The sequence below is a fragment of the Mustela erminea genome, chromosome 7 (assembly GCF_009829155.1).
Source record: "Mustela erminea isolate mMusErm1 chromosome 7, mMusErm1.Pri, whole genome shotgun sequence".
In the NCBI taxonomy this organism is placed as follows: domain Eukaryota; kingdom Metazoa; phylum Chordata; class Mammalia; order Carnivora; family Mustelidae; genus Mustela; species Mustela erminea.
In genome coordinates, this window is record NC_045620.1 from 108,588,478 (window position 1) to 108,597,581 (window position 9,104).

Consider the following 9,104-nt stretch of genomic DNA (forward strand, 5'->3'; position numbering starts at 1 on the left):
AATTATGACAAAGAAGAAAACAAGTCTGAAAACATTGTATAGAATTATACTAATTAATTTTCATCATTTTCCACTGAAACTACATTTAGTTTTAGTTTTTTGAGCATATTTACCACAGAATAGTTGTTGTGTAATACTTTTGTTAAAGGAAGTATTAGGCCTTAGCAAATTAATAAGCTTCTTTGAATGTCAAAATGTGAATTTCCTGAACTTTTTTATTTCCATACAATGGAATTATTTTCTTCTTTTTCTTTTCTTTTCTTTTTTTTTTTTAAATCATCTGAATGGAAGGTATGAGTTTGAATAACCTGTGATTCTATAAAAGAGCATAAATTATCTCTGAGACTATTTATAATATATATTACTCATTATATTATTTATATAATATAAACGATAATATAGAAATATTCAAATAACTATTTGCAACAGGTCTTGTCTGATCATTCCTCATGCTCCATGTCACTAATCCAACCATCAGCACGACCTTGGTTGCTGGGTTCATTATTTTATCCTTAACCAAACACAATTTTAATTATGTCATATTTTTATTATATATGTCTTATTTATTGATTTCTTTACATAAAATATTTCTGGAAAATAAAGGGAATGAAAGGCTTGGTGGAGTATAATCAAGTAGATGTAAAAAGGTTGAAGTCATCAGGATAAATATATAATGTTACATTGATCAATTTTTGAGCATGTCTGGGCAGACCAAAGAACAGTCTACTCCCAAGATGACCACAGTGATGCCTCTGGCAGAGTAAGCAGGTGAAACTAATCACAATAGGTGTATAATTAGGAAACAAGATTACAACTATAAAATTAACCTCAGTAGAGAATCTTTAAAGTTTCTCGTTTTTTAATAAAAGTTCACATGCAGAAAAGATTGAGCTTTCTGAGAGGGAATTGTGTGTTTCACTCATTTTTTAATTTCTTGAAGCCTGATAAGTTGTTTGTCATCTGTCAGATGCTGATGAAATATTTATGATATAAGTTGATATTTTATCAGAAAATGTTAAGTCCATTATGAAATATTTTACAACCAAAAGGAAAGTCAACCAAACTGACTTTAAATATTCAGCTGAAAGTTACATCTGAAATATTATTTTGGAAAATTACATACTTAGACAAATATATATATATAGCTACTAAGTCTCATTATTCCCTACTAACTGCCCTCACTCTAAATATCAAACTTTGGATGATTTCAGCTTCTAATTCATATAAAAAAATATAAGTCCAGCCAAAACAACATTGTCTCTTCCTTTAAAAATACTCTGTTTTATCTTTAAGCTTCTGACATGATTTCTCCTTCCATCAGTATGAAATTGAAAAGAAAGGGCAGCTTGGATATGCTTAAGATAATAGATGGAAAACTAAAATACAAGACTTCATGACTGTAGTGTGTGGAAAGGAAACTTGACTTGAAGTGGCTGTACCTTCCTCTTCTGATTTTTTTTTTTTATAAATGATGTAATGCATTATCTTTTAGTTCTGCTATAGAGCACCACTTTCTGCATAATAACAAAAAATTAACAAAATGGTGAACTTTGTTTCTCAATGGGAAAAAAAAATGTTTTATTGCAATCAGTATGCAATGCATTTTTTTTAAGTCTTCATTTTATGTTCCTAAGGGGAATTCAGAATGACCAATATGAAGTAATTATTTGAAATGAGAGCACTCTTTCCCGAGACTCTGGCTCACAGAAATAAGAAGATATTTTTAACATAACTTGTACTATTTTTAACAGAATTGTCACATTCAGGTCACAAAAATAATTATAGCGTATGGTGCTTTACAGAAAACTAAAGTCTCTTCAAGTATGGGAAGAGGCTTTCTAATACTTCTTAAGTTGTTTCCAGCCATATCAATTTTTATAGGAAAAGTCAAGAACTCTGGGGATAGCCCTATTTGTTATAAGTGAATGTTTTATAAGTGATTGATTGGGGTGATAAAACCTAAAATTTCAGATTCTCTGGAAGATTTAAAATGAAACAAATATAAAATTTTTATCATCATCATAATATTAATAATACTAATAAAAACTAGTATGTATTGAACGTAATATGTGAGGAATACTATGACATCACATCATTTAAACTCCATATGCTAGACACTTGTATCACCCACATTTTACAGAGGAAAAGAGCATCGATAGAGTAAGTAACTCTCTCTGGTCTCACAGATACTGAATGGTGGAGCTGGAATTTAGATTTATGTATTTTGGCTGCAGAGTTCACATGCTTAATGGTTATACTCTATTACGTCACCCAAGTCAATATTTGAAACACAGAAAGATATTTTAGAGCCCCCTCCCCAACCCAGTCTTTCCCCCAGAGACTGTTCAGTTTTGTTAGTGTGGAAACAGAGAAGATTCCTTGAGGGCAAGAAAAGGAAACTTGGACTTAGAGCGAACACTTCAAAAATTACATACACCGGTCTAAAGCCAAGATACCTCTTTAAAGGTTAAAAGTAGCTCAAGGTTAAGAAGAATAGAAGCCCAAATATGTTTGCAGCTTTTAAAAATAGAATACAAAGCAAAAGACGTTGCTAGACCTGGGACTGTCCTAATGAAGGACAATTTTCGTCTGGTCAATTTTTGTACCACCTTCAGTCAAGGAAGGTTGTGATTAAAAAATGTAACTCTTCACTTTCTACTCTAATTCTTTGTGCAGCATGTGCCTATATTAAAAGCTGAAATATTTAGAATCTGGTTTGAAATTTAAATGAGAGGATTTTATTGCAAATAATATTGAGGGTTTGTATCTTCTGTCTTGTATTTTCCATTTTAAGCACAATTAAAAGAGCAGAAAGGGCCATTTCTCATAGGCAGAAATTGGCACATAACATTCTATTATTTAAGAAAGAACCCAATATTTTGAGAGTTAGAATTTGAATACCAGGAGGTAAACTACATGTAGAGAAAAAAAGCCAATTTCTTTCTTTCTTCCTTTCTTTCTTTCTCTCTCTCTCTTTCTTGCCTTGCTTTGCCTTTCCTTTCCTCTCTTCTTCCTTCCTTCCTCCCTACCTACCTTCCTTTCTTTTTTTCTTTCTTTCTAAAGATTTTATTTATTTGACAGAAAGAGATAGCAAGTGAGGGAACACAAGCAGAGGGAGTGGGAGAGGGAGAAGCAGGCTCCCCACTGAGCAGAGTCCAATGTGGGGCTCCATCCCAGGACCCTGGATCATGACCCGAGCAGAAGGCAGACACTTAATGACTGAGCTACCCAGGGGCCCCAGGAAAGCCAATGTCATAAACACTTTTGCTCCCTAATATACAGAGAAGTTAGAACTGATTCTAATTGTAAAAAGTAGGGCTTAATGTTTGTTGTCTTCTAATTGCAGAAGTAGAATTTTTCATTCAAAACATTTCATCATGGTTTTTTGCTACCTAAAGCATCTGAGGTCAGGAGAATGTAAATTTCCTAACTTTTGGAATGAGAGATTTGTCATGGTTTTTGGTCAGCTTCTTCATTTCTTTGTTCCTGTGTGCCATCAAGTATAAACTGTCATAATAAAGTGGTATAAACCTGTCATGAAGACAAGTCCCCCAGACAGACTCAGATAAAGAATTAAAAGTAGGAAGAGTAGATCAAGAGTGGATGTATATTTTAAATGAGACAGCTGTCCAATGCTGATTATTTACCAAACGCAGAAAGAATCCAAGTTTTAGTTTTTGATTATTAGAGAACTATGGGAAAAGTGTAACACACACACACACACACACACACACACACACACAGGCATTGTTTTGCTCAGTTCCAGTGTGCATGAATTTTAGTTATGGTGATTTTAGATAAATAATACCACTCCCCAGAAATACAGTTCAAACTTTAATTATGGTATACTACCTGTGAACAATTGCATAAAGTACCAGCTTTACTGCAAGTTCATTGGCCCACAGATCACTGCGTAAATAACAGAAGCGCATCACAATCCATGAGCAGTCATGTCACTTCTCTCCAAATCCATCCATGAGTGGTCACTACTCACCTATTAGTTCAAGAACTGGCAGCATGTCCAGAGTAAGTGATGCTAGGAAAATACTCCACATTAATGGAACTCTCAAAGGTATTTCAAACATTGCAAGCACAAAAACCAAAGTGTTGGGAGCGAATCCAAATTTAGAAAGAAGTATGATAGCTTGCTAAGGCACAGAAGAGATCCTTCGATATAAATGGTCCTTTCATATATGAAAGATCCTTCATATATAAATTATGTAACAAGAAGAGTAAGGCAAGTGTTGTTCAAACGACCCTTGCTAAGTTGGTTTTTTTTTTTTTTTTAAGATTTTATTGATTTATTTAACAGAGAGAGAGAGAAAGAGAGTACAAGCAGGAGGAGCAAAAGGAGAAGCAGGCTCCCCACTGAGCTAGGAGCCTGATGCAGAGCTTGATCCCATGACCGGAGCCAAAGGCAGTCAATTAAGCAACTGAGCCACCCAGGCTCCCTCTCCTCCTTACTAAGTTTTTTACAAGGAAATAAAACACTTTAGTTCTCAGGGCTTCTAGCATTATAAATTGCAGTGTACTAAATATTAATTTTATTGTTTTTTGCATTCTTCTATGCATTTACAACTGACAGTAAGAGTGCTTTGAATGATTTGACAAAAATTTTAAAGATCAGGGAACAATCATAATCTTTCTTATCAATTATTAAGATTCCATAGTCTCTGGCTTCACAGTCATGTTTCACAATATTGCACTGTCATACGAAGGACTACATAAATGATATTAAGATTTTAACCTCCAGTATGAAATACATGTGCATGTTTTCATTTGAGAGTAATTTTATTAAGTGATGAGAGACCTTAACTTATCAATAATAAAGAGAAAAATATTTCTGGTGAGAGTTTATTTTTTCTAACTCAACTGAAAAAAAACTTCACTGTTCTGATCTTAGTCTGAATTCTTAGTAAGAAAGACATCTACAGTGACAAAAGCAATGGTGCTTTCTCAACAACAAAATTGAGATAGGCGTAATCTCCCGTAATATCCAATGACTTAGCAAGATTAAAATGAGTGGTTTCTGAGGACCTCCTCTATTAACAGCAATTATTGGTCCCCCCTTTTTTTCCTTTTGACAATTATTTTAAGACCTTATGAACAGATGCTTGTTGTTTGTCAACTTTTTGGAAAAAAAAAAAGTCATAAGCTTTCATTACAAATGAAAAATGAGGTTCTTAAAACTCTCAATTTAACCAGATATGAAACAATTAATAAACCTTTGAAGGTATATTGAAAAAAAATGTTTGTCATTACCAAAAATAGATGTCTTTAGGTAAAAAATAATAAAAAACCCATGTTGCATAGGTGATGATGATAGTCCTGTTTATCTTGTCAGTGGGCAAAAAGCAAGCATTTAAGGCCGTCAGCCTCAATCTTTTGTTCATTTCTTATTGCTGGAATTTCATACTCATGTCTTCGTGTTGGATGATTGTAGAGATGGTAAAATGGCATTTACTCAGTCCTACCTTGCTCAGCCTGGGAGCTGATGAATTCTCAGTTGGTGGATATGCTTGCTGCTTTTGTCTCTTAGCTTTGTCTCAAGCTTTACTCCTTTTTTTTTTTTTTTAAAGATTTTATTTGTTTATTTGACAGACAGAGATCACAAGTAGACAGAGAGGCAGGCAGAGAGAGAGAGAGAGGGAAGCAGGGCCCCCGCTGAGCAGAGAGCCCCATGTGGGACTCGATCCCAGGACCCCGGGATCATGACCTGAGCCAAAGGCAGCGGCTTAACCCACTGAGCCACCCAGGCGCCCCTCAAGCTTTACTCTTGTGCGTTAGGGTTTTCCAGGCATCTGTGCAGGTAATTGAATATGCCATGGTACCTACCAACGTAGGTCAGATAGCTGCTGACCTTGGGTCTCATCTCCTTAATTTTCCTTATTTTCTTCACTGCCATCCTCCTTAAGCTCTCATTGGCCAGGAGGCCCCTGTAGAATTGTGATCTGTACCCTGATACATATTATCTCAGTGGCCTACCTTGTTCCTCTGCACCCTGATTGTCAGCTCCCGCCATCACCTCTCCTAGCACAGGAAGGTTGGAGGACTGTGGCCCAAGAATTTAGGGTCTCTGCCTGTGGTAAGGTGGGAACCCTCCCCTGCCAGAGAGCAGCTCCATGGGGCATGGACTTTGGGAGCACTTTCTCAACACTCCTTTTCTCCACTCTCACTGTTCTAGAAGTTCTGTTGGCAGTTGTGTGGAGGACCCTAGCCATGTGGAGAGGGTCTATAATGGTTATAGTGGGCTGCACATTTACTGCCCTGCACTGGAGCTCCACCAGGGCCTATCACAGAAGCTGCCCCAGCACTCTCTTCTCCTTCAGCAACATCAAACCCCACCATCTCCCCATCTCCTACACTGCCAAAGAACTTCCTAGGCCTATTCTTTATGGTGGTCTGTTGTGCAAATACACTTCCTTGGTATCATTCCTGTTGATGAAACCATTATCTGTTTCTTACACTGAACCATTTGACTATTCTCAAAACCTTCCTTGTGATGACCTTCTTGTCACCCCAGGCAGGCACTAGTGATGTGAGGTCACCTGGCCACCACTACCCTCTCTGCTGCCAATGGTGCCAGGCTTGGTGTTAGCAGCACCGAGGGCAGGGGTTGTGGTGGCTGTTGGGTCTCATCCTTGTTGGTCTGGGTTGTGGGGATGGTGACTGACTGGGGCACCTTCTCCTGTGGTACAGGGGTAACTGCCCCTGGCCGCAACGGGGCTGCTCTGGGATCTTTGGGGTCTGCTCACTGCTCCTACTACCCATGGAACTGATGGAACCATTATTGGGCCTTTTTCACAGCTTCAGAACCATGTGTCTCCAGGTTATCTGCCAAGGTTCTCAAGCTGTAGTGTTATTAGATATATAGCAAAGATAAAATCACAGCAAAGAGAAAGGAACAAACTCAAGCACCTGGGTGGCTCAAGCAGTTAAATGTCTGCCTTCTGCTCAGGTCATGATCCCAGGAGGCCCCCGTCTCAGGCTCCCTGCTTCTCAGGGAGGCTGCTTCTCCCTCTCCCTGCCCCCTGTTCATGCTGTTTCCTGTTCTCTCTCTCTCTCTCTCTGTCAAATAAATAAAATCTTAAAAGGAACAAACTGATCATTAGATGAAACTCAAAGTCATTATTCTTAGTGAAACAAGTCAGACACAAAATAGTACATATTGAATAGTTCTACCTGAATAAAACTCTAAAATGCAAACTTATCCATAGTGATAGAAAATGGGCCAGTGGTTATCTAGGACTTGGTGTGGGGTGGGGGTGGGGGTTGGGATAGACTGCAGAGGGGCATAAGGACACTTCTGAAGTTGTTGGAAACAACTTCATATCTTGTGATGGTGGTTTCTCAGATATATGCACCTCTTAAAACTTATGGAAATGTACTCTCTAGATGGGCACAGTTTGTTGGTATAAATTTTATCACAATAAAGTTATTAAAAAATCATAAAGATTCAAGATTTCAGCAAGAGTAGACTAGAGTGTGTCAAACCCTAGAGGAGCCAAATGTATTATTTGGATTTTACAAGCTTTCTACAACAATTTTTCCATTCTGTGTTCTCAATCACAAAACGTAAAAAGACTAATTTAAGTATTTTTCAGAGATGAGCGCTTCTTTGCTCTGAACCGATAGGTGCTATTCAAACATGTTCATTTGTGGGTGTGCTGGCCTACCTCATTCTGTTGTGCTTCCCAGATCCCGCATTTCTTACAAATTGAAGGTTTGTGGCAATCCTGCCTGGGGTAAGTCTGTTGGTGCCATTTTTCCAACAGCATGTGCTCACTTCCTATCTCCATGTTTGGTAATTCCCATAGTATTTCAGACTTTTAAAGTATTATTATATTTGTGATGGTGATCTGTGATCAGGGACTACAACTCATGGATAGCTCAGATGAAGGTTAGCATTTTACAGCAATGAAGTTTTTTTTTTTTTCTAAATTAAGGTATGTACAGTGTTTTTCAGACAAAATGCTATTGCTCACTTAATATACTATGGTGTAGGGTACACATAAATTTTGTATGCACTGAGAAACGACCAAAAATCCCTTTGATGTGCTTTATTGAGACATTTGCTTTATTGCAGTGGTCTGGAAATAAATCCACAGTATCTCTGAGATATGCCTGTAATTCTTTGGTGCTATGTAGTAGAGCTATAATATCCTAATCATTGTTGCTCTAGATCAGAAAAGAAGTGGTATAGATTTTATATATAAATTATTTTTTCCAATTAAGTGAGTGTTAATTTGTGTCAGCCAACTGAAGATTTGCAGAAGTTCAGAAAAGGGAAAAATCTATCTCTTAAATCTCTATAAAGTAAGTATGTTGTTAACATTTCACCTCAAAAGTGCTTGCCATACTTATATAGTGAGAGAGAGAAAAAAAAACTTTTAATGTTTGAATTTTACTTTTTGGTTTTGTAGGTTTTTTAATAGATGTATAGCATGTAGGATAGCTTTATGTCATATACAATTATTTATACTTGTACAGGTTAAATATTATTTAATATTTATTTAAATTTAAATATTATTTAATATTTAACAAGTTAAATATTATCTAAGAATGGCTAAAAGTCATTTTCTTTAAAAGGAATTTTTAAATTATTCAAATTTAAAAAATACCTAACAAGATCACTTTGAAAATGTTGGCAATTTTGTTGTAATTTTTATCTGCAAATGTTAACTTCTATCAAAAGTAGTATGTCATTAAAATGCAGTATGGAAGCATTATTAATTTGAAGTCATAATATTCCCTCTGGTTGTTCATTGTAAATATATAATATTTTAGTGATATTATAAACTAATATCACTTATTGACTTGTCCTGATAAATAACTGACTTCATTTAGACACTATGAAAGTTCATTTCTGTTTATAAATTGCAGTCAACAAATGTACAGAATATAAGCAGTTCACAGATGAGGATTACAGGTATGTAGGACATAATTTTTGAAGAACTGGCAGCATCAATATACTTTTTTTCTTGAAAACTGCATTTTAACAGATATTTCTGATAATTTCCCTGTTGGTTATATTAAAAAACAACCATATTTTCCTTACCAACCAGTGTACCTAATGAGAAAACTGAAGACTGAGAAAATTCTGT

At 36.1% G+C, this 9,104-nt stretch overlaps 1 pseudogene; it reads right to left on the reverse strand.

Annotated features, from left to right (window-relative positions):
• Positions 1-5,831: 5,831 nt before the first annotated feature.
• On the reverse strand, positions 5,832-7,799 carry LOC116596404 (annotated as a pseudogene).
• Positions 7,800-9,104: the final 1,305 nt, after the last annotated feature.